This window comes from Diabrotica virgifera, chromosome 3 (assembly GCF_917563875.1).
Source record: "Diabrotica virgifera virgifera chromosome 3, PGI_DIABVI_V3a".
NCBI classification, from domain to species: Eukaryota; Metazoa; Arthropoda; class Insecta; order Coleoptera; family Chrysomelidae; genus Diabrotica; species Diabrotica virgifera.
In genome coordinates this window covers 158483770-158510636 of record NC_065445.1, presented here as the reverse complement: position 1 = coordinate 158510636, position 26867 = coordinate 158483770, and the positions used below count along the sequence as shown (strand labels likewise).

General features: G+C 29.3%; 1 protein-coding gene across 3 annotated transcripts in view; it reads right to left on the bottom strand.

The window, feature by feature from the left end:
• The window catches only part of LOC126881366 (beta-ureidopropionase-like), an 818769-nt gene that overhangs the window by 346415 nt on the left and 445487 nt on the right, over nt 1-26867 (bottom strand). The gene's annotated exons all lie outside the window — the stretch shown is intronic.

The following is a 26867-nucleotide window of genomic DNA, read 5'->3' as shown; positions in this document are numbered from 1 at the left end:
TATAAAGAATAACTGTTTTTCGTAAAATGAATAATAAAAGAGTTTTCCACCTACCTCTAAGGAAGTATACTTTTCCGGACCTGATTGTAGGGAGCAAAGTTGTACTTTTCCTCCCTAGGGAAGAAAAGTAAAAGTGACATCATGGTATTTCATTCATAAAAATATAACTTATTGACGCCCTGTACAATATCTATTTTCTATTACGTAAGTTTGTATACATTTTAACGTTTATTTATAAAAGACTCTGTATTTCACAGAATGGTAAAAAACTGTAAATTGTTATTTTGATTTAACAATGTTTACATTTTTATTTTGACTTATATTTGACAGTTGACAGTTATATTGTACGTACTTATTAGTTTTAGTTCTAATAAATTTTGTTGGTTAGTTACATAAATAAATTAAGTAAAAATGAAAAAATAACTTGTTATTTGAGGAAGGTGGAAAAACCATATGTATAACATGGGAGTAAAGTGCCTTTTCCTCCCTTGAATGATTACTGCCCTCCGCTACGCGTCGGGCAGTAAACTTCATTCTCGGGAGGAAAAGAAGCACTTTCCTCCCTTGTTATACAAATATCTATATGTATCATAATTGAAATAAACAACTAAAAATAATGTTGATTAGAAAAATTTTCAAATTTTTTTTTTTTTCATTAGAAGGATGAAATTGCATATCAGAATATAGTTCTTAATTCCAAACAATCATGTTAAATTATATAATTTAAAATAATTTTAAAAATATCGTTGAATTTTGTTTCTATTTTGTTTTTGATTATGCTGAATCCGAATATGGCATTACAATTTGAAAATGCTTATAAAGAAGCTCTTCTACACTATGTCTGCGTAGCAAGGAACCATATTTGAAACATTTTTATTACAAATTTTACGAAAAAAAGTTTATTCTTCATAAATTGCTCTGCATAGTCTAAAATCTAAAACCCAATCATCAGATATCAAGTTTTATCAATTTTATACGAGGTATGTCAAAAATACGAATTTTATTAAAGAGTAAAGTACCTTTATATTCCAGAATATCAAAATATGGGTATTATAAAAAGTTGTTGGGAATTAAAAACTATGTTTTATTATAATTACATCATTATAATTGAAAAAAAAAATCAATGTTTTCTCAAATTACGGATACCCATCATCATTATTTTATTTCAATTATTTCAACTATTTTATTATTAATTTTACGAAAAAAAGTTATTCTTCATAAAATACTCTATTCTGGTCTAAAGTCCAAAAAACAACCATCAGATATCAAACTTTTTCAATTTTATACGAGGTACGTAAAAAATATGACTTTTGCTTAACAGTTCAGTATGGTTTGTTCAACAGTAAATGGTTGAGTTCAATTAGTGCGGTCGTAAATATTATTAAATTTATCTGACCTGGTCCATTGTTAAGACCCACCCGGAGCGATAAGCAACCGAGGTAGACAGAGTTGGTCTTTTGACAATTAACACTGATTAGACGGTAATCCCATAATAAAGCAAAGAAATTGTACCAGAAAACATATTTAAATTTTACCTGAAACCGGACCTTTTATACTATTATCGGTTATTCCAGGATGTTTATAGTGGTAACTAATTGAACTCGACCATTTACTGTTAAACATACCATACCTTTATAGTTCACAATATCTCATTTAGAAGAATGTAATTAAACAGTGAAACATATTTTGTAATTCCAAACAACTTTTTTTAATAACAATTTTCGATATTGTGAAATCTAAAGGTACTTTACTCTTGAGTGAAATTCATATTTTTTTACATACCTCGCATGTCAAAATGTAAAATCGTATGTAAAACCTCGTATGTAAAATTAATAAAATTTGATATTTGATGGTTGCATCTGAGATCATATTTTATACGATGCAGAGTATTTTATAAAGAATAACTTTTTTCGTAAAACTGGTAATAAAAAAGTTAATAATAGGTTCGAAGTTACGCAGACATAATGTTTAAGAGCTAAAAATATTTTTTTGTTGAAAATTTATTATTGTTCAAGCTTATTATTAAATTTATTTTAGGTAAGTTTTAGAGAAAACATTTTTGATCACTTTTTATAAACAATTTTTTAGTTGGTAATTTTCGGTTTTTGTATTAGGTACATTTTTGTTATCTTTCTTAATTTTTGTCAAAAAGGAATAGTTTCATTCATAGTTTCATAGTTTCATTTCTAAAATAAAATTATTGAGTAAATTTTAAAAATACATCAAATGCTTTAAAAAATCACCTATAAAATTGTAAAAAATCTTTTCAAACTTGAGTAATACCGTTTTAAAGTGCTGGTAATTCTGTAAACTACGGTTTTACTTAAAACTTACGTAAAAGTTTTCAAAAATTGTATTTTTGCGTCATATCATTTGAATTAAATTTTTGGCATTTTTTTGAATGAAACATTGTTTAGTAAGATGTTTGAAAGGTAAGTTGTGCAAATTTGAGAGCTTTATAAGAAAAATTTTATTAGTTACACATTTTTAAATAATGTTTAAACAAAATTCAGCCCACACCGTACTTATGCCCATACATTTTATTTCTTTTTATTATAACCATAAGATAGCTTAATTGTTCTTCTTTCCAATTAAGCTATCCTTTCTTGTTCCTTCTCTTAATTTCCTTCTTTCTTGTCCAATTTGTAAAATTTTATTTGATCCATTAATTAGAGAAATACACTGAAATAACTCAGCCGTGCACTTCGCTAGTTTACAGTGCGCCAATGTTTGTGAGAAGGGTGACTTTAGCGTTACAAATAAAAAATTATAGAAGCTACAGATTTAATTTTATAAAAATTTTAATCTTATATTTAGGTTTTTTTCAATAGTCTGAATTTTTCAAGTCAAGTCAGTTTTTTTCTAAAATTTATATTTTCGGGGTTATTTAAGGAAACATCTAATTTCGCAGTTCATTTGTTTAATAAAAAATTAAGTGCCCACTTCTAGAGTAGAACTTTTTAATATGTTGTTTATTAAACATTTCTTAGGGCCATCGGTACATAATTCGCAAATATTTTAAGGCTATCCCCACTCTTTCTGTCTTTACACGGCAAATTACGTGTAGTAAAATTGTCACTGGTATGGATATGTAAACTTTACTTGACAATTTCATCATTAACTGTAAAGATGGCTTTTGAATGTTCTTGGATAACTATTACTAGTATAATTAATTGCCTTAATTGTTAATTCAGTTAATTAATATGATTATTTCATATTTCCGACCAATAGAAAGCTACAGAAATACAAATTAAATTGATCATTTTTGATAATATCCCATCGTCAAGTATATTACGTCAGATGCCCTTCGTTGCTGTGAAAAAATACATTCAGTGACATTAATGACAATTACTGTTTTAAAACTTATAAAAGTGATGACTTTCAATCGTCAAATATTTATAACAACTGTGTGTTTAATTGTACTAATTTGTACTTACATAAATAAATTACAATAAAATTTTGGTTTTAAACAGTTTTATTCATGAAATAATCGCAGCAAATTGCAGCTCGATCTCTGAAATTATTATCGAATTGTTTCCCTCGTGCCACTTGACGTAATTTCACTCCCCTTCGGGTCATGAAATTAATACTGTCAAAGTGTCACTCGGGAAAAACTCGATAATTTCAGAGCTCTTGTTCAATTACTACTGATAATTTTTTCACTACCTATGTATTCAGTAATAATTTATCTACTGTACAACAAAAGCTAATAATCAATCTAGAAAAGAGGAAAAGTGATAAAGTGATTTTTTAATAATATATTGTTACTATGAAACGCTTACAATTTTGAACATCTTAACAACACAATACTTGGATCACTGAATATATCCTGGTGTATTCTCTGCTTTGGATCTTCCATAAATAATAAACAATAAATAACTTTTTATTAAGTTCACGTCTTAAATCAATTATTTATTAAACACATTATCAATATTATTTAATCAACAACTGAAAATATTCCCAATGCCAGGTCAAATATTTAAAATTGTCACTGTCTGACTGACAAAGATTTGGAATATATTACCACGGACATTGTGTTCATTTTTTTTCAAATCCTGAAAAAAAAACAATAAATATTTTTGAAAAATTTAAACGCAAAATGAAAGACTAAATTATTACCGAGGGCCGAAAGTCTCTTACAATAAATAAAAAGTTTATTTTGAATGAGATATTTTGAAATTAAAAGTCACACTAAATTTTCTTTTAGTTTTTTAGCCCTGTAACTTATTAAAATAAATTCCAAATTGAATATTTCAACGTGAACTGTCAAAAACTAAAGCACTTTTTGGGGAACACTCATTACAACTTTTTTGTAGTGTTTAAAAAAAGGTTAAAACAGTTTTAGCATTAAATTAAGGAAGTTACGCTCAAAACGAAGATCCTTTTTTTTGTAAAAAATTATAAAATTCACCCCCTAATTAGCATCCGAAATGAAATTAATAGTCACCACTTCAGAAGTTGATTTACTCGTGTATGTATTGTTTATAAATATGATCTATAAGCTTCATCGGTTCAAAATGCTTATTTTAAGGGGATGTAATTGAAAGGGACTGAACTAGTCACTAACCAACTGTGTAAGCCAATTTTGAACAGCCATATCTTAACCAATATTTGTCTCAAAGAAAAACACATAATCCTAAATATTCAGAAAAGCAAAACCTACATTTTTTACTATTCGTAATTTTTAGTATCACTAATAAATTTTATGTCATTTTGAAACAGCATTTTTTTCTGCAAAAAATTTTAGTTTAAAACCAATTTTTTTCAAAAATTAGCCCTTTGAGCCGATCATATAAGCTATACAGATCATATAAATATTACATAAGTTAAGTAACTTGTGAAGCGGTAAGTATTAATTTCATATGAGATTCCAATTAGGGGGTGCTTTTTCGAATTTTTTTAACAAAAATAGGACCTACTTTATTTTGAGCGTATCTTGCTTAATTTTGATGCTAGAAACTTTTTTAGAAAACATAAAAAATATTTTTTTAAAACTTTAAAAAAGTTGTAATAAGTTGTCTCAGAACAGTGCATCATTTTTTGGTTGCTATCATTTTTTGGTTCTTTCACGTGAAATTATTCGTTTTTAAATTTGACGAATATGAACCTGTTTCCTGTTTTACATTAGCTACAACTTTGCTTCTACTGATTCTCAAAAGTTCATACGTACATCAATTTTGTTACTTTATAAGCTATATTTTTAATGTTTTTCCCGATAACATACTTACTTCTTGAGTTATTGGCAAAAAAACCGTATAAAAGTGATTTTTTGATGATAGATTGACATATTGACTCGCAAATAACTCAAAAAGGATTAACTTAGTGAAAAAATTCTATATAACAAAAGTTGCTTAGAATTAGTCAGTTTATCCATTTCCGAACTTATTTTGAACGTATATTTTTCACCTCCGAGAAGAGGAGAAACGCCCCCCAGGGCAAAGTTTTCTTTACACTTTTTTCTTTGACATATTACCTATGTGTATGCTTAATTTCACGTCAATCCCTTCTTTAAAATTTGGAGCAAAAACCGTTAATGAACTATACTGCAGTCAAACCCGCTTATTAGAATACCTCTTAAAGGAATATCCCGGTTTAAGGAATATAAATTTACGGTCCGGAAACGTTTCTACTAGCGACCAATGATCGGTTATTAGAATATCCCGGTTATAGGAATACTTTTGATTGGCACGAAGGCTATTCCAATAAGCGGGTTCGAATGTATTTCGGTAAGATCGTAAAAAACGAATCAGAATATTTTTCCTATCGACTAAGATACAACCTGGACTAGGTAAAATAAAATACCTACTGTCAATACACCAATAATAATTGCGTTTTTTATAAATGTATAAAAGCATAATATTTTAGTGCATATTTCAATTATTCAACTGTTTTTTGCATAATTTAAGGTTTTTTTAAGTGCATATTTCCCGAGCTCTATTAATTTGATGTATTTCTCCACGAGTTTACAGCAAAAATCTTGATAATTACAATTGTTTTGTTTGTATAATTATTGTTTTATCATACAGTCAAGTCGCCCTTGAATCCGAAACATTTTTAAAAGAAAATAAAATTTTTATTGGATATGTTCAAGCAGACATTTCCGTTCAAGCAGAATTTTTAGTCACAACTTATCAATGTTAAATATTATTGGAACAACGTTACGGTGTCAAGTTTCTTTTAATGACCGACACACATATTATATTTTAATTACGGATCCCACATTTTGCTAAACAGTTAAGAATGTAGTAGAAACATCAAACAGTATCAAATATCACTCGTTGACATCTCTGGATTAATTTTAAATAATAAAATATATGTAGTTTTGTATTCTAAAATATTTGCAAAAAATACCTATACCTTTTTTTTTCATTTACACATCATTTTAAGGGAGTGTCCGTTGAAGAGTACAGGTTCAATATTATCGGCAAATGAGTTTTGTCTTAAATACCGTCCGTATAGAGGAAAGTGTTCGTTAAGGAGATAGGCGCAAAATCTTGGTAAAATGCTAATTAAATGCACTAATTTTTTTCGAATTCTGAGAAAACTAATAAGTATTTTTGAAAAATTTAAACGCAGAATGGAATATTACATTATTACCGAGGGCCGAAAGTCCCAGAAAACTTATATAATGTTTATTTTAATAAGATAACGGTATAAAAAAACAAGAGAAAAGTTAGTGTGATTTTTAATTTCGAATATTTCATTATAAGGAAACTTTTTGTTTATTCTAAGGGACTTTCGGTCCTCCGCAATAATAATCTTTCATTCTGGGTGTAAGTTTTAAAAAGTATTTATTAGTTTTCTCAGAATTCGTAAAAAATGAATGCATTTAAATAGCATTGGACCGAGATTTTGCGCCTACCCCCTTAAGAGAGAGTTTACTGTATTTCATATTATTACTAGAATTTATTACTTTAAACTTTTTATCGCTCTTGATTAATTTTTTCGTGTATTTAATTTCATTCAATTGTAATTGTTCATTCAATTTTTTTGTATATTTTTACACGTTTTATTACTTTCGAAATAACAATAACTATAAAATCGATTTCTCAGCCTACTTGGGTCAAAAATACGGAATTTTCGGAAATTTCGTTAAATGAGAACATTTACCTACATTTCTTGTATTTAAGCTTTTAATAAGATTTTTAAAAATAATTTAGATTATTTAATAGATACATTCACCGGCACGAAAAACAGGCACCCCAAAAAATGGGTCATTTTTGATGGCTCGTATCTCCTAAACCTATTCTCCGATTTAAGTATTTCTGTAATATGTTATAGCCTTATTCTTTAACTATATCGCTGTAATAATATTGTTTCTAGACAGGTAAATTATCATTGTATACTGGGCGTACCAATCAAACTGTTTTTTTTTTAATTTTCACAACACCCTGTGGAATATTCTAGCCTTTATACAATATTGAAATTAAAACCCAACTATAGCCCCAGGTTTTCTTAACGTTCTGTTTGTTATTCATTCGCTTATGTTGGATAATAAAAAAGTTAGGGACTTTAACAACTAAACATGTTCTTTATCAATACATGGTGTTTCTAAATAAGTGCGACAAACTTTAAGGGGTAATTCTGCATGAAAAAAATAATGATCGTTTACTTGATAAAGCTATGTCCGCAAATGCTTGCAAATATAAAATTCTTTTGCCAAACGATCATTATTCTTTCATGCAGAAATTACCCCTTAAAGTTTGTCGCACTTATATTTAGAAACACCTGTATCGATAAAGAACATGGCTAGTTGTTAAAGTCCTTAACTTTTTTATTATCCAACGTAAGCGAATGAATAAAAAAACAGAATGTTAATAAAACCTGGAGCTATAGTTAAGCTTTAATTTAAATATTTTATACAGGCTAGAATATTCCACAGGGTGTTGTGAAAATTGAGAAAAAAACCCAGTTTGATTGGTACACCCGGTATACAATGAAAATTTACCTGTCTATCAACAATATTATCATAGCTATATTGTTAAAGAATAAGGCTATAACATATTAAAAAAATTACTTAAATCGGAAAACAGGTTTGGGAGATACGAGACATCAAAAATTACCCATTTTTTTGGGGTGCCCGTTTTTCGTGCCGGTGAGTGTAGATTAAATTAGAAGTTCATTGTAAAAAAGGAAGTAAACATAAACACGAGAAAAATGAATTTATATAAGTAAATAGGTAAGTAAATATTATAGATTAAAATAAGTACAGAAAATATATAATTATAGAGATATATAATCACTTATTGTACCTTCATTTAAGGCTAACTTTAAAAGTAAAGCATATCTGCTATTATTCATGTTTAAAAACAAAAGGCACACAAAACACTAAGTACGATTAGGACCGCGAATCTACAACAGATAAATGTCTGGAAACCGTTACACAGGGTTGCCAAAAAACGGAAGTCACACCGAGCGGTGTGGTATACGGAAGACGCTACGCGTTGTGTACATAACCTATATAGTAGCACGGGAGCGACACTAGCGCTGGTGATATACCGTCGAACTAAAATCTGATCTTATGAGTACGTTAGATACGATATGACTTCCAGCGAAATTTTTAATATAAGCCTTCTGATACCATCTAGTAGCCAAATTCGTAAAAATATAGGCAAAACGTTGTGACTTCCGAAATCGGAAGTCATAACGGTATATATGAAGTAACAACGTATTACGAGAATCTGCTTTGGAAGTCACATGGATACATGTATCAATATATATATATATATATATATATATATATATATATATATATATATATATATATATATATGTATATATATATATATATATATATATACGAATTTCTCTATTTTTGGGTATAGAAGTCAAATTGGGGCCTTAAATTACACTATTATCCAATATTCAAGCTTTCGGAAATGTTTATTTCCTTTCTCAAGAATTTCTACAATGCAATAAGATAAAATTTAGAACATATGTATGAAAGAATAAAAAATATTAATGAGTAACTTACCAGAATTTAGATTATAAAAGAATGTTGATTACAATACATAATTAAAAATACTATTACTAAAACTTAGCAGAGCACGTTATTCAAAATAACCACATTATGAATTTTCATGATCCAAAAATATTAGATATTGAAAACAATAAACATAAACGTACTTTTCTTGAGATGGTTCAGATCAGCAAAGGTTCGAACACAATGAACAAAAAATCTGAAATTGACAATCTTAGCAAAATTTATAATTACATCCTTTCTTTTGAAAAATAATCATAGTTACATCAAATCATAATTTTTTTTTATAATCTACACTTTATAATTTGGCATTAAATGTTAACAAAATTAATTAATATCACCAATATTTAAAATTAATTTTTTTTTTTGCTTTTAAACATTTCCTTATTTTTATTATCAAAAAATGTTTTCAATTCTTTGTAGATGTAGACACCGATATGCTATGACCATAGTTACATTTAGTCTTTGTCAGCCATGTATTTAGAATTTATAAATAAATTTTAAAAAGTCAATCAAAATTAGATCAAAACTTCAAAATTAATCAATTTTTTAATCTTTTCTAAAATGTTTTCTGAAGAATTTTTATTGTTTCTATGTTTTTTTGAAATGTTAAACAGCCGTTTTAGTAATAGTATTTTTAATTATGTATTGTAATCAACATTCTTTTATAATCTAAATTCTGGTAAGTTACTCATTAATATTTTTTATTCTTTCATACATATGTTCTAAATTTTATCTTATTGCATTGTAGAAATTCTTGAGAAAGGAAATAAACATTTCCGAAAGCTTGAATATTGGATAATAGTGTAATTTAAGGCCCCAATTTGACTTCTATACCCAAAAATAGAGAAATTCGTATTTCCTAATAAGTCAATTAAGATACTATTTGTATATATATATATATATATATATATATATATATATATATATATATATATATATATATATATATATATATATATATATATATATATATATATATGTACAAATATATATATATATATATATATATATATATATATATATATATATATATTGATACATGTATCCATGTGACTTCCAAAGTAGATTCTCGTAATACGTTGTTACTTCATATATACCGTTATGACTTCCGATTTCGGAAGTCACAACGTTTTGCCTATATTTTTACGAATTTGGCTACTAGATGGTATCAGAAGGCTTATATTAAAAATTTCGCTGGAAGTCATATCGTATCTAACATACTCATAAGATCAGATTTTAGTTCGACGGTATATCACCAGCGCTAGTGTCGCTCCCGTGCTACTATACAGGCTATGTACACAACGCGTAGCGTCTTCCGTATACCACACCGCTCGGTGTGACTTCCGTTTTTTGGCAACCCTGTGTAACGGTTTCCAGATATTTATCTGTTGTAGATTCGCGGTCCTAATCGTACTTAGTGTTTTGTGTGCCTTTTGTTTTTAAACATGAATAATAGCAGATCTGCTTTACTTTTAAAGTTAGCCTTAAATGAAGGTACAATAAGTGATTATATATCTCTATAATTATATATTTTCTGTACTTATTTTAATCTATAATATTTACTTACCTATTTACTTATATAAATTCATTTTTCTCGTGTTTTTGTTTACTTCCTTTTTTACAATGAACTTCTAATTTAATCTACACTCACCGGCACGAAAAACGGGCACCCCAAAAAAATGGGTAATTTTTGATGTCTCGTATCTCCCAAACCTGTTGTCCGATTTAAGTAATTTTTTTTAATATGTTATAGCCTTATTCTTTAACAAAATAGCTATGATAATATTGTTGATAGACAGGTAAATTTTCATTGTATACCGGGTGTACCAATCAAACTGGGTTTTTTTTCTCAATTTTCACAACACCCTGTGGAATATTCTAGCCTTTATAAAATATTTAAATCAAAGCCTGACTATAGCTCCAGGTTTTATTAACATTCTGTTTTTTTATTCATTCGCTTACGTTGGATAATAAAAAGTTAAGGACTTTAACAACTAGCCATGTTCTTTATCGATACAGGTGTTTCTAAATATAAGTGCGACAAACTTTACGGGGTAATTTCTGCATGAAAAAATAATGATCGTTGGCAAAAGAATTTTATATTTGCAAGCATTTGCGGACATAGCTTTATCAAGTAAACGATCATTATTTTTTCATGCAGAATTACCCCTTAAAGTTTGTCGCACTTATTTAGAAACACCATGTATTGATAAAGAACATGTTTAGTTGTTAAAGTCCCTAACTTTTTTATTATCCAACATAAGCGAATGAATAACAAACAGAACGTTAAGAAAACCTGGGGCTATAGTTGGGTTTTAATTTCAATATTGTATAAAGGCTAGAATATTCCACAGGGTGTTGTGAAAATTGAAAAAAAAACCAGTTTGATTGGTACGCCCAGTATACAATGATAATTTACCTGTCTAGAAACAATGTTATTACAGCGATATAGTTAAAGAATAAGGCTATAGCACAGGGGTGGGCAAAAGCCGGCCCGCGGGCCGGGTCCGGCCCTTTCGCTTACTTTGTCCGGCCCGTTGAAAAACCCCGCAAGTACCTAATCTTTTTAATCCCTTTTATGTGATTTTGTTGAAATCAACAGTAATAGTTTGCATAGTGTTCACATAAATTATTAAATATATAAATAATAGAGAGTATTATAATTACGAACAGCCTTAGCTAACTATATTTTTAAAAACTGTTTAATTGTAACTATTTACTTTAAATTTCTTTTAAAATATAGGGAAATCCCCGGAGATTCATAATTGTTTATTCGGTATTAATAATCGTATTTAACTCTCAAGGTCTCAAGACAAGCACTCGGTGTTTGGGTATCTATTTCAACCATATCACTGACAGTTTATGATCTAAATACCTCAGCACTTTGGTCCCAATAATATGATTCTTTATTTATTAAATCTGAATTAAGTATGGTTGTTTGGAATACCTACTTCAGTATAAAATTCATTGTTACCGATTTTTCCGAAGTTTTACAACTACTTCGAAAGACGCGTATAAGTTTATTTTGATTTAGCACTGGTCGGATTTCCTATTACTCCTCATATTTCTTTTGATACAGTGTGTGTTATTTTGCAAATATATAATAAATTGAAAAAGTGGAGGACATTTTGTAAGTAAAATTTGAAAACATTGTTTTTATTTTATTGTATTAAAATATTTATTTGTAAGCATTTGCAAAATGATACAATCTAAAAAAAGAAAAGTTGATTTGGAATGCAGAAATTTTAATGAAGCATGGACAGAAAAATACCTTTTTACGAACATTGGTAAAAAGCAATTTGTTTAGTTTGCCATTAAACCATTGCTGTTTTCAAGGAATATAATTTAAAGAGGCATTTTACATCAAAACATCCAAAATATGCATCGTTTTCTTTAGAAGAACTTAAAAATGCTGCAGACAACTTAGCAAAAAACTTAAATAAACAACAAAATATTTTTAGCAAACAAAGTAACATCGAGAAATCTACCACACAAGCAAGTTATGTTATTGCACACAAAATTGCTAAGTTATGTAAACCTTTTTCTGAAGCAGAATTTGTTAAACAGTGCATGGTAGAAGTGTCGGAGATATGTTGTCCTGAAAAAAAACATATTTTTGAAAATTTAAGCCTGTCAAGGAGAACAATAGTGCGACGGATCGAAAATATTTCAGGAAATTTACTCGACCAGCTAAAAACAATAATTGCTGATTTTACATATTGTTCTCTGGCGTTGGATGAGTCCTGCGATATTACTGGCACAAGTCAGTTATTAATATTTATTCGGGGCATTAACAAAAAATGTGAAATTCGCGAGGAACTTCTTAGTGTGCATCCAATGAAAGATACAACTACCGGTGAAGACTTCTTTAACGCTGTTGAAGAGTGTTTAGTTAAAGTAAATTTACCTTGGAACAAAATAGTAAGCATCACTACGGATGGCTGTCCTAGTTTAACAGGGAAAAATGTGGGCTTACTAAAACGAATCAGCGACAAAGTAAAACAGTTGCAGCCAGAACAAGACATATTATTTTTACACTGCATTATTCATCAAGAAGTGTTATGTAGAAAAGTTTTAAAATTGAATCACGTCGTTACTGTTGTGACAAAAGTTGTAATTTTATCCGGGAACGTGCCTTAAATCATCGACAGTTTGTTGAATTTTTGAAAGAAATTGAAAGTGACTTTTACGAAATTCCTTACTACACTGAGGTGAGATGGCTTAGCATCGGTAAAGTTTTGGACAGATTTCAATATTTGCTTGATGAAATAGTATCCTTCTTGTCGATAAAAGAAAAACTACATGATTTTCCTGAATTGCAAAATGAGGCATGGCTAAACGATTTGTCGTTTTCTGTAGATATTGTAAAATATTTAAATGAACTTAATGTAAATTTACAAGGGAAAAACCAGTTCGCTTTCAATATGCACTCAAATGTCAAAGCATTTATGATAAAACTAAACTTATTTGCTGAGAACTTTAATAAAAAAATATTAAACCACTTCCCATCATTACAAACACGACGAGAATTATTGAAAAATTCTGATTTTCTTAAATATAGTTCAGTAACACAAGACCTGCTTACTGAATTCCAAAGAAGATTTCAAGATTTCAAAGCTATTGAAAAACCTTTGTCATTAATTAGTCAACCTTTCAATTTCGATGTGCAAGAAGCTCCTGTTGAAATTCAGCTAGAATTAATTGACTTACAGGCAAATAATTTATTAAAAGAAAATGTTCAATCAAACGAATTGAGTGCTTTCTACGGTGCTTTGAATACAGAACATTTTAAACATTTTTTAAACTATGTTCAAAAATACCTAGTTTTATTTGGTTCGACATATATTTGTGAAAGAACTTTTTCGTTGATGGTTTCCACGAAAAATAAATATCGATCACAAATTACTGACGAAAATCTACACTCGGTATTAAGGATTGCTACAGGTGATTTGGATCCCAATTTTGAAGAAATAATATCACATGAACATTCGCGATTTCACGTTTCGCATTAACTATTATAGAAGTTATACTTATAATGAGTATTCTATTAATTTTAACGTTTAATGTTTGTCTTTTTTTTTATAATTTTATTTAATATTAGGTATATTTACAAAATATGTATCAATATAAATTAATTTGTATCGTTAAAATATAAATAAATAAGAAAATAAAATCTTTCAATAACTGATTTATTTAATTACCATTAATTTATTATTATTCTTCTAACGCCAACTCCACTAATGATGGTTGGCTAAAACACCATTGCAAATTCGTCTCTATTTTCTGCTTTTCTTAAAAGCGTCTGTGTGTTTAACCCGGTCCAGTCTCAAATGTTTTCAGTCAGAATATTTGTCGTCTACCAGGACCCCTTTTTCCTTCGAACAACTCGTACATATCATTTCTGAGCATGTGCCGTAAATATGCTGTCTGTCTCCTTTTAATGGAGGTCAAAAGTTCTCTGTCTCTTTCCATTTCGTGCAACATCATTTTGTTCGTATATGATCGGTCCACGGTATTTTCTAAATTCTCCCAAAAAGCCACATCTCAAAAGCTTCCGGCTTTCTCATTAAGTCAGCATTAACAATCCAAGCTTCGGCACCATAAAAAAGAATAGAGTGGATATACAACATTTTATCAACTAATATCAGATTTGCAGATTGAGTCTTTGGTGACTCAGAAATGTACTCATCTTCAAAAAGTCTACCCTCAATTGCTCTATTCTTGATCGAATTTATGATTTCGAATTTAAATCTTCCGTAATCCAGACTCCTAAGTAAGTATTTCATTTTGTCCACTTGCTCAATATCTTCATTTTTTATCTGGTTCTTTTTCTGGATCTTCTTATGATTTAATATAATGACCATTTTTTTTTTAAATTACGTGACATATTTTACTGGGCACAAGTTTTTCGCATGTATTCCCAAGTAGGACAATTTATTATTACCATTTTCTAATTATTAACAGTCAAATTTCTTTGTCCAAATGCTTTAAAATAATACTTATAGTATTTATTTCTTGGGCAGGGAATAAACTACACAAAAAAAATTCGCGTGGGCACAGCGTACATATCCGGTATAGTCCTCCGGCCCGAGAGACATTTTGAAACTTTCATTTTGGCCCGCGCTTAAAAGTAATTGCCCACCCCTGATCTAAGCGGTTTTTTAAAATTTATGAATTTTGCAATATTTTACCGTCAGCGAACGGACTAATAGTAGAGGATCCGATATAAGGCCGATCTGCATCGATCTATTTAATGGATAACGTGTGCGTGAAGTAACAATGTATTTTAAACGGGATTTACTTTTTCGCACTGTTTTTGACACACTTTCATATAATCAAATATCCTTAACTTTCGCGTTGTCATGGTGATGACATAATGAGCAATAAATTACAAAAAAAAATTTGACAGTTTTGTGGTTTGAAAGAAATTAGAATGTTTAAATAAGTTCTAAAAATTGTAGAATAGGAATGAATTCCAGTGATGAAGAGTTACAGTTTTTTTATTTGTTTATCGTAGATAAAATATTGTAGGAAACTGTGCGTGAAGTACTTTTTGCGAACTTAAGCGATGTATAGCACTCGCTCCGTTGTCGCTTGTGCTCTAAACATCACGTGCATTCGTAAAAAGCATACTTCACGAACTGTTTCATAAATAACTATTTTCATATATTAAAAAAAATGTTTCGACCCGGGTAGATATTATTCCAGATTTTCAGATTTCAGCACAGTGTTAGATGGTTGGGGCATATATGGAGAGCAGGTAGCGTAACAACTATAAACTCAATTTTACAATGGAAACCCGGAGTTAGAAGGAGACGCGGAGGAACTAGAATAAATGGTTACAGGAAGTAAAGGAAAATTTATATAGGGCAGGAATTAGAGACTAGCAGAAAAAGACAGAGGATAGAAAGAACTGGAGAAGCGCAGTCAATAGTATCGAGTAGCAGACTGGGACTAATCTGCTCTAAAAAGATGGACCTAGATAGCTTTTTAGCAGCTCAACCCCACCTGGTGTATTTAGCCATTTAATTTTCTTATTACACATTATTATTGGTACATCAAAAATTAAAAGGACGGTGCCTGTAATAAAATCTAAAATTCAAAATTTAATCAAGAAAAATAATAAATATTAAAATTTCCTATAAGTTCAAAATTTATTAAAATTTTTGATATAATTTTCATAAATAAATTACTTACTAATAACACTTTTTTAATTAATTCCAAAAAATCCATTTTGCAGCAATAATAAAATATTAGTATTTGTAAAATAAATATCAAGCATATCATAAATAATACAGGTTTACAAAAAAAAACTAAATTTCGGACTATTTGACGAAACCATGTTCCAAGGAGGTTTTTGGGGTGGCTGATCACGAATCCGGGGTCCGCTCACCTCTTTCACGCCAGGTAAAGGTCATTTCAAGGTCAAATCAAGATAAATCGACAGTCGCTCTGAGAAAGTATATTAGGGCGTTTTTGGTGTCGCTGATGACGAATCATTAGTCCGCTGACCTCTATCACGTCTAGTTCAAGGTCAAATCAACATAAATCGACACAATCGCTCTGAAAATATAGGGGTTTTGGAATCACTGATCATGAAAACTGCGGTCCGTTGAGCTCTACCACGTAAGGTAATGGTCATTTCAAGGCCAAATCAGGACAAGTCCACAAAACTGATTTGACCTTGAAATGACCTTTACCTGTCGCGGTTGAGCTCAACGGACCCTAGTTTTGTGATCAGCGACCCCAAAAACCCCCTAATATACTTTTTCAGAGCGATCGTGTCCATTTATCTTGATTTGACCTCGAAATGACCTTGAGCTAGACGTGATAGAGGTCAGCGGACACAAATTCGTCATCAGCGACCACAAAAACCCCCTAATATACTTTTTCAGAGCGACTGTTGGTTTATCTTGATTTGACCTTGAGATTACCATTACCTGACGTGATAGAGGTCAGCGGACCCCGGATTCGTGACCAGTGACCCCAAAAACCCCCTAGTCATATGGTTTCGTCAAATATTCCGAAATGTATTTTTTTTGTAAACCTGTTTAATCAAAAGAATATCAATCTTTTAATTTAAATAGACAACTTTAAAACATAGAACTGCATTCACAACTGTATTCACATAGTAGATCCTCCCTCAATAAGTAGACCCATTTTATAAGCCCCCCTTTTACCAAATACACAATTTTTAAAAAATAATTCCTAGTAGAAAAGGTGGAAGTCGGACAGCCTCTTCTGTATACCGGAAGTCACAACTTAACGTGCATCAATATATATATATATATATATATATATATATATATATATATATATATATATATATATATATGGATTCCGACTTTAGGAAGCCAAAAACGCTATATCGCACCGGTCATACGAAGACCGACACCTCCTTACGAAGCCCGGATTCGGGCTTCGTAATTCTTTAATGTTATTTCCCCAAAAAACGTACTTTACACCATCTCTCGATATTTTAACCAAGCTCAGAACATGTAAATACGCTTGGGCTTCATATATATTCGGACAAATTTTAGAAATGTACCATAGGTAGCTCTGAAATCATGATTAACAATACGAAGCCCGGGCTGCTTATGCCTGGAATTATTATCAAAACATACACTCGTAGTTCATGGTATCTACCACCAGTTTGCGCTGCGAAAAAAAGTATATACTCTGTAGAAGTTCAGCAGCGTTAGGAAGCCCACATTGAGCTACCGATTATAAGAAGCCCTGAAGTTTGGCAACGTTTTTGCGTATTCCTCAAAGTACTATTAGGTTGTAAACATTTTTATTATTACCTGGCAATGCACATTTTTCGTATTTTTGGGTCGTTCATCGTCATTAATCTTGTGTACTAAGACTCCCGAGAACAGATTATGGTAATTCTTAGCATTACCTGTACACAGTAAGATACCGACAGAAAAAAGATTTAAAAATTGAATCGCAAAAGAATTATTTATTTTAATTGATGCAATTAATACAAATTAATACTTTGTATTACTAATTTACTATTTTAGTTTGTAATAAGCCACAAAATTTGCTACCAAATAGGAAATTAATATGACAAATTAAATTATTGTTTTTTTTTTATTTAAAAAAGGTTAATGCCTCGACAACTAATGGCCATTGGCATGGTAGGTACGGTAATTTTTAACAGTTTGGTACCTAGTGTAATGTGTAGTGTGTGTGTGTTGAGTAAGTCTCTTGTTACTTTGCAAAGTTGATGTTATTGTCTTTGCAAAGAGACGCTAACTGTATCCGAACGTCTGCGGTCCCTCCGGTGAGTACCGATCCCACAAGGACAGAAACTATTTTCATTTATTAATTTATAATAAATGAAACATTTCTGACCCTGGTGAGATTCGAACTCACAACCATTCGGATTTTTCGATCCAAAGGTAGGCGCTCTTACCACTCATTCAAGGACGGGGTTAAAGTTATTATTATTAAATATTACTTTATAAAATTAAAAATAGTCATTCTTATGAATTATGCGTATTATTCTGATTCTGATACGATGAACACTTGTTTGATGGGTCTGAGCCACACAATTGAGGGTTAGGCCACTGTTTCATTCGTATTTTTAGTATTTGTCAAGGCAACAATACATTATGTAGTGCCATCTTGCCAAATATAGAGCTAGATTGTGTAGACCACTGTTGGACCATATATCCAATTTTTCTGCTTTTATTGATGTATTAATCTAAATATGCTCAATTTGTGGACTGTGCCAATGTTGCTCTGAGCGCCTCATTTAATACAAATACAAAATATTTAATATAAATGCATATAGATTTTCCCTTCGGAAAAAATCAAACAATATAGATGTTTTTTAATTTCATTAAGGGGATGGGTACGTAGTTTCTGCTGAAATGCTACTCAAATGGAATTCATTTTTTTTTTCGAATTCTGAGAAAACTAATAAGTATTTTTGAAAATTTTAAACTCAGAATAAGAGATTACGTTATTAGCGAGGGCCGAAAGTCCCTGAGAACTTCTATAATGTTTATTTTAATAAGTTACAGGGCTAAAAAACTAAAAGAAAATTTAGTGTGACTTTTAATTTCAAAATATCTCATTAAAAATAAACTTTTTATTTATTGTAAGAGACTTTCGGCCCTCGGTAATAATTTAGTCTTTCACTTTGCGTTTAAATTTTTTAAAAATATTTTTTGTTTTTTTTTTCAGGATTTGAAAAAAAATGAACACAATGTCCGTGGTAATATTTTCCAAACCTTTGTCAGTAGTAAATAGAATATTGCCAGCATATTGTCAGTCAGACAGTGACAATTTTAAATATTTGACCTGGCATTGGGAATATTTTCAGTTGTTGATTAAATAATATTGATAATGTGTTTGATAAATAATTGATTTAAGACGTGAACTTAATAAAAAGTTATTTATTGTTTATTATTTATGGAAGATCCAAAGCAGAGAATACACCAGGATATATTCAGTGATCCAAGTATTGTGTTGTTACAGATGTTCAAAATTGTAAGCGTTTCATAGTAACAATATATTATTAAAAAATCACTTTATCACTTTTCCTCTTTTCTCGATTGATTTTTAGCTTTTGTTGTACAGTAGATTAATTATTACTGAATACAAAGGAAGTGAAAAAATTATCAGTAGTAATTGCAGAAGAGCTCTGAAATTATAGAACTTTTCCCGAGTGACACTTTGACAGTATTGACGTCAAGTGGCACGAAGGAAACAATTCGATAATAATTTCAGAGATCGAGCTGCAATTTGCTGCGATTATTTCATGAATAAAACTGTTTAAAACCAAAATTTTATTATAATTTATTTATGTAAGTACAAATTAATACAATTAAACACACAGTTGTTATAAATATTTGACGATTGAAAGTCATCGCTTTTATAAGTTTTAAAACAGTAATTGTCATTAATGTCACTTAATGTATTTTTTCACAGCAACGAAGGGCATCTGACGTAATATACTTGACGATGAGATATTATCAAAAATGATCAATTTAATTTGTATTTCTGTAGCTTTCTATTGGTCGGAAATATGAAATAATCATATTAATTAACTGAATTAACAATTAAGGCAATTAATTATACTAGTAAAAGTTATCCAAGAACATTCAAAAGCCATCTTTACAGTTAATGATGAAATTGTCAAGTAAAGTTTACATATCCATACCAGTGACAATTTTACTAGACGTAATTTGCTGTGTAAAGACAGAAAAAGTAGGGATAGCCTTAAAATATTTGCGAATTATGTACCGATGGCCCTAAGAAATGTTTAATAAACAACATATTAAAAAGTTCTACTCTAGAAGTGGGCACTTAATTTTTTATTAAACAAATGAACTGCGAAATTAGATGTTTCTTTAAATAACCCCGAAAATATAAATTTTAGAAAAAAACTGACTTGACTATTGAAAAATTCAGACTATTGAAAAAAACCTAAATATAAGAATGAAATTTTTATAAAATTAAATCTGTAGCTTCTATAATTTTTTATTTATAACGCTTCACGCTATAACGCTATAAGTCACCCTTCTCACACACATTGGCGCACTGTAAACTAGCGAAGTGCACGGCTGAGTTATTTCAGTGTATTTCTCTAATTAATGGATCAAATAAAATTTTACAAATTGGACAAGAAAGAAGGAAATTAAGAGAAGGAACAAGAAAGGATAGCTTAATTGGAAAGAAGAACAATTAAACTATCTTATGGTTATAATAAAAAGAAATAAAATGTATGGGCATAAGTACGGTGTGGGCTGAATTTTGTTTAAACATTATTTAAAAATGTGTAACTAATAAAATTTTTCTTATAAAGCTCTCAAATTTGCACAACTTACCTTTCAAACATCTTACTAAACAATGTTTCATTCAAAAAAATGCCAAAAATTTAATTCAAATGATATGACGCAAAAATACAATTTTTGAAAACTTTTACGTAAGTTTTAAGTAAAAACGTAGTTTACAGAATTACCAGCACTTTAAAACGGTATTACTCAAGTTTGAAAAGATTTTTTACAATTTTATAGGTGTTTTTTAAAGCACTTGATGTATTTTTTAAAATTTACTCAATAATTTTATTTTAGAAATGAAACTATGAAACTATGAATGAAACTATTCCTTTTTGACAAAAATTAAGAAAGATAACAAAAATGTACCTAATACAAAAACCGAAAATTACCAACTAAAAAATTGTTTATAAAAAGTGATCAAAAATGTTTTCTCTAAAACTTACCTAAAATAAATTTAATAATAAGCTTGAACAATAATACATTTTCAACAAAAAAATATTTTTAGCTCTTAAACATTATGTCTGCGTAACTTCGAACCTATTAATAACTTTTTTATTACCAGTTTTACGAAAAAAGTTATTCTTTATAAAATACTCTGCATCGTATATGATCTTAGATGCAACCATCCAATATCAAATTTTATTAATTTTACATACGAGGTTTTACATACGATTTTACATTTTGACATAGGAGGTATGTAAAAAAATATGAATTTCACTCAAGAGTAAAGTACCTTTAGATTTGACAATATCGAAAATTGTTATTAAAAAAAGTTGTTTGGAATTACAAAATATGTTTCACTGTTCAATTACATTCTTCTAAATGAGATATTGTGAACTATAAAGGTACGGTATGTTTAACAGTAAATGGTCGAGTTCAATTAGTTACCACTATAAACATTCTGGAATAACCGATAATAGTATAAAAGGTCCGGTTTCAGGTAAAATTTAAATATGTTTTCTGGTACAATTTCTTTGCTTTATTATGGGATTACCGTCTAGTCAGTGTTAATTGTCAAAAGATCAACTCTGTCTACCTCGGTTGCTTATCGCTCCGGGTGGGTCTTAACAATGGGCCAGGTCAGATAAATTTAATAATATTTACGACCGCACTAATTGAGATCAACCATTTTCTGTTGAACAAACCATACTGAACTGTTAAACAAAAGTAATATTTTTTACATACCTCGTATAAAATTTGATAAAAGTTTGATATCTGATGGTTGTTTTTTGGACTATAGACCAGAATATTTTATGAAGAATAACTTTTTTTCGTAAAATTAATAATAAAATAGTTGAAATAATTGAAATAAAATAATGATGATGGGTATCCGTAATTTGAGAAAACATTGATTTTTTTTTTCAATTATAATGATGTAATTATAATAAAACATAGTTTTTAATTCCCAACAACTTTTTATAATACCCATATCTTGATATTCTGGAATATAAAGGTACTTTACTCTTTAACAAAATTCGTATTTTTGACATACCTCGTATAAATTTGATAAAACTTGATATCTGATGATTGAGTTTTAGATTTTAGACTATGCAGAGCAATTTATGAAGAATAAACTTTTTCTCGTAAAATTTGTAATAAAAATGTTTCAAATATGGTTCCTTGCTACGCAGACATAGTGTAGAAGAGCTTCTTTATAAGCATTTTCAAATTGTAATGCCATATTCGGATTCGGCGTAATCAAAACAAAATAGAAACAAAATTCAACGATATTTTTAAAATTATTTTAAATTATATAATTTAACATGATTGTTTGAATTAAGAACTATATTCTGATATGCAATTTCATTCTTCTAATGGAAAAAAAATTTGAAAATTTTTCTAATCAACATTATTTTTAGTTGTTTATTTCAATTATGATACATATAGCTATTTGTATAACAAGGGAGGAAAGTGCTACTTTTCCTCCCGAGAATGAAGTTTACTGCCCGACGCGTAGCGGAGGGCAGTAATCATTCAAGGGAGGAAAAGGCACTTTACTCCCATGTTATACATATGGTTTTTCCACCTTCCTCAAATAACAAGTCATTTTTTCATTTTTACTTAAATTATTTATGTAAGTAACCAACAAAATTTATTAGAACTAAAACTAATAAGTACCTACGTACAATATAACTGTCAACTGTCAAATATAAGTCAAAATAAAAATGTAAACATTGTTAAATCAAAATAACAATTTACAGTTTTTTACCATTCTGTGAAATACAGAGTGTTTTATAAATAAACGTTAAAATGTATACAAACTTACGTAATAGAAAATAGATATTGTACAGGGCGTCAATAAGTTATATTTTTATGAATGAAATACCATGATGTCACTTTTACTTTTCCTCCCTAGGGAGGAACTTTGCTCCCTACAATCAGGTCCGGAAAAGTATACTTTCGGTAGAGGTAGGTGGAAAACTCTTTTATTATTCATTTTACGAAAAACAGTTATTCTTTATAAAATGTTCTACAGGGTCTAAAACCTAAAATACAACCGTCTAATATCAAATTTTGTCAATTTTATACGAGGTATATAAAAAAAATATGAATTTGCTCAAGAGTACTTAAATAATATACCCTTATTTTTCACAATATTGAAAATTGTGCTTATGTAAAGTTGTTTAGAACTAAAAACCATAATTAACCCGCCAGTGGTCGCTATATGAGATTTTCTCTCACGGTTTCAGAAAATTGCACAGAATTTTTTTTCTGGGAAATTATAAGATCTGTAGTTCCTTCTAGTCTCCTAACTATCCTCCCTCGACAATCTAATAGAATCGTCCGCTTAGATAGTGACTCAGTTGACCCAATATCACCCAATTGTTGAGTCAGCGCGCTTCAAGTGAGACATTCTCTCATCAAGCGACCACCCGCGTTACGAACTGTACATAAAAATTAATTTTATTTTGGCACTTAAAACCTGAAATAATGTAAAAAAAATTGTAATTGTCATCAATCAATTTTTCCAGAGCATTCTTGTTATATTTGTGTGCTGTGCCGTAAATTATCAAGATACGGAGATTGATTAATATTGGTTTAATTCCGATTATTTCTTTTTATTTTATTATATTATTATCTATATTATGTTACATTCGTTTTTTCTTATTATTAGTTAATAAAAAAAGTTTAAAAACTGTTTTAAAAACTTTATTTTGTAAAAAAAGGTAAAATTTAGATATGTGAGAGAAAATCTCACGCGCGACCACTCGCGTAACAATCTACCTAGCGACCAATGCCGGGTCGCTAGGTTGGGAATCTATCTTTGGTTGGGAAATAAGCCACAATTAAATTGAAAAAATAATTTTATTCGCGTTTCGACGCCCAAATCGGATGTCGTTGTCAAAATATAAAATATTACTAATATTTACTCGGTAATATTTTGTATTTTGACAAGGACATCCGATTTGGGCGTCGAAACGTTAATAAAATTATTTTTTCAATTTAATTGTGGCTTATTTCCCAATCAAAATAATTATAAAAATGTCACAAGAAAATAGCTTCAGAACAACACTAAAAACCATCTTCCAATATTCCATCCTTCTCATTGAAATATTCTGAACTATAAAGGTACTTTATTCTTGATCGACATTTATCTTTTTTGACATACCTCGTATAAAATTAATCAAAATTGATATAAGATGGTTGTATTTAAGGTCTTTGGCCATGCAGAACTTTTTACAAAGGATAACTTCTTTTCGTATAATTAATAATAGACCAGTAAGGATCTGTTTTTAGATGGATGTGAGAGGTGGCATTCAGATTTTTGCGGATAAAGTTAGATGATAACTTCGTTAATAATAATTGATTAATGCTCCGTCTCAAATATGCCCGGAACATTAATAAAAAAAATAAAATATTTAAAAATTTCAAAAAATTTCGTTTTTTTTTTCTACTTTTTTTGATTATAACTTTAAAACGATTCATTTTGGAACAAAGTCGTATAGGAATAAAACAAAGGTAATTAAATTTTATATCAGATGCGATTGGTTAAAAATCTCTTAATTAATCACCCTTGCTGCAAAATAGCAATAAATATAAAATAAGGGGGCAAAACAAGCCTGTTCTTATTCAATGATTTTCCATCACTTAGGTTACACTTGGAACCTTCCTAATTCGCTTAGAAAATTTTTGTAATGTGCTAAAGCCGTACACCAAATTTCATTAAAATTGACTTACTAGATTTTGAATAATAATATTGCAATCTAAACTTTTTTAAAAAATTAAAATTTTTTAAAAAATCTTGCACAACAAAAACTAGTAAATACAAAGATTTGTAAATTTTTTTACATATAAAGAAGCACTCCACCTATCTAATGCACTTTACAGAATTAAAATCGGATTGTTTAAGCAGCCTCAGCAATGTTTTAAAATTATAAACAATTTTTTGGCTTATAAACAAATTAGTCCTGTGGCCAGGAGGGGGTGCTGCGGGCTCCTTTATTTAGATGGACTTACCCAAGATTTTTATGTATTTTTTGACCCGTGGAACACGATTTTTTTGGGTAACAGTTGATCCGGATGTCAATAAAATTGTTATAAACAAAGAACTTGAGGAATTACATAACATCGATTTTTCGCAAAATAAAACATTTTTTTATATTTCTTGGGTAAGTCTAAGCAAAAAATGTTCTTACAAGTTTTTTCGTAGGATGCATAGTTTTCGAGATAAACGCAGTGGAACTTTCAAAAAATCGAAAAAGTGCAATTTTTGAACGCGAATAACTTTTGATTAAAAAATAAAATAGCAATTCTGCTGACAGCATTTGAAAGTTTAAATCAAATTATACCGGTTTTAATTATTTGCATTGCTAAAAATTAATTTTTTATTATTAAACAAAGCTATTTGTTTATAGCCAAAAAATTGTATATAAGTTTAAAACATTGCTCAGGCCCCTTAAATAATCCGATTTTAATTCTGTAAAGTGTATTAGATAGGCAAAGCACCTATTTATATGTAAAAAAATTAGACAACTTCTAAATGGTCTACTTTTTGTTCAGGAAGATTTTAAAAAATTTGAACTTTTTTAAAAACATTTAAATTGCAAATTTATTATGCAAAATCTATTACGTCGATTTTAATGAAATTTGGTACACGGTTTAAGTATGTTACAAAGAATTTCCTAAGTGAATTACTAAGGTTCTAAGTACCACCGAAGTGGTTAAAAACATTGAATAACAACAGGCATATTTTGCCCCCTTATTTTGTATTTATTGCTATATTGCAGAAAAGGTAATAAGTTAAGACCTTTTTGACCAGTCGGATATCATACAAAATTCAATTATCTTTATTTTATTTCACTACAACCTTGTTCCAAAACGAATCGTTTTAAAGTTATAAGCAAAGAAAGCAGAAAAAAATCATTGACGTTTTTCGAAATTTTTAAATATTTTATTTTTTTTTATTAATGTTCCGGGCATATTTGAGAAGGAGCATAAGTAAATTATTATTAACGAAGCACCTTACTTTATCTGCAAAAATTCGAATGCCACCTTTCACATCCAAAAATAGACGTTTTTTCACAGATCCTTACTGGTCTATAATAAAAGAGTTATCATAATTGAAATAACTGAAAATAATGTTGTATATCCATAATTAAAAAAAATTCAACTTTTTTTTAATTAGAAAGATGAAATGGCATATTAGAATATAGTTCTTAATTCCAAACAACTTTTCATTATAACAATTTTCAATATTTTGAATAATAAATCTACTTTACTCTTGAGTAAAATTCATATTTTTTGCCATAAGATCTCGTATACGGCTTGAAAAAAATGAACTGATGGTTCTATTTTTAATTTAGACCATGCACAACTTTTCACGTTGACGAACAGAACGTCTATAGTCGTCTAATTTCCATTGATGTAATGTGACACAACGTCTATATACGTTGAATTTTTCCATATTCTACTTTGCAAAATACATATAGTGTCACAACACTTGCTTATACATTTGACGCAGTGTCCGTCAACGTGTTAATTGGACACACTGTACAAAACAATTATTGTTATTGTTTAAACAAATAATAAACAATTAGCGGCAAAATCTGTGAGTAGAACTTTTTACTTTAACATGTATATAAACTAACAAA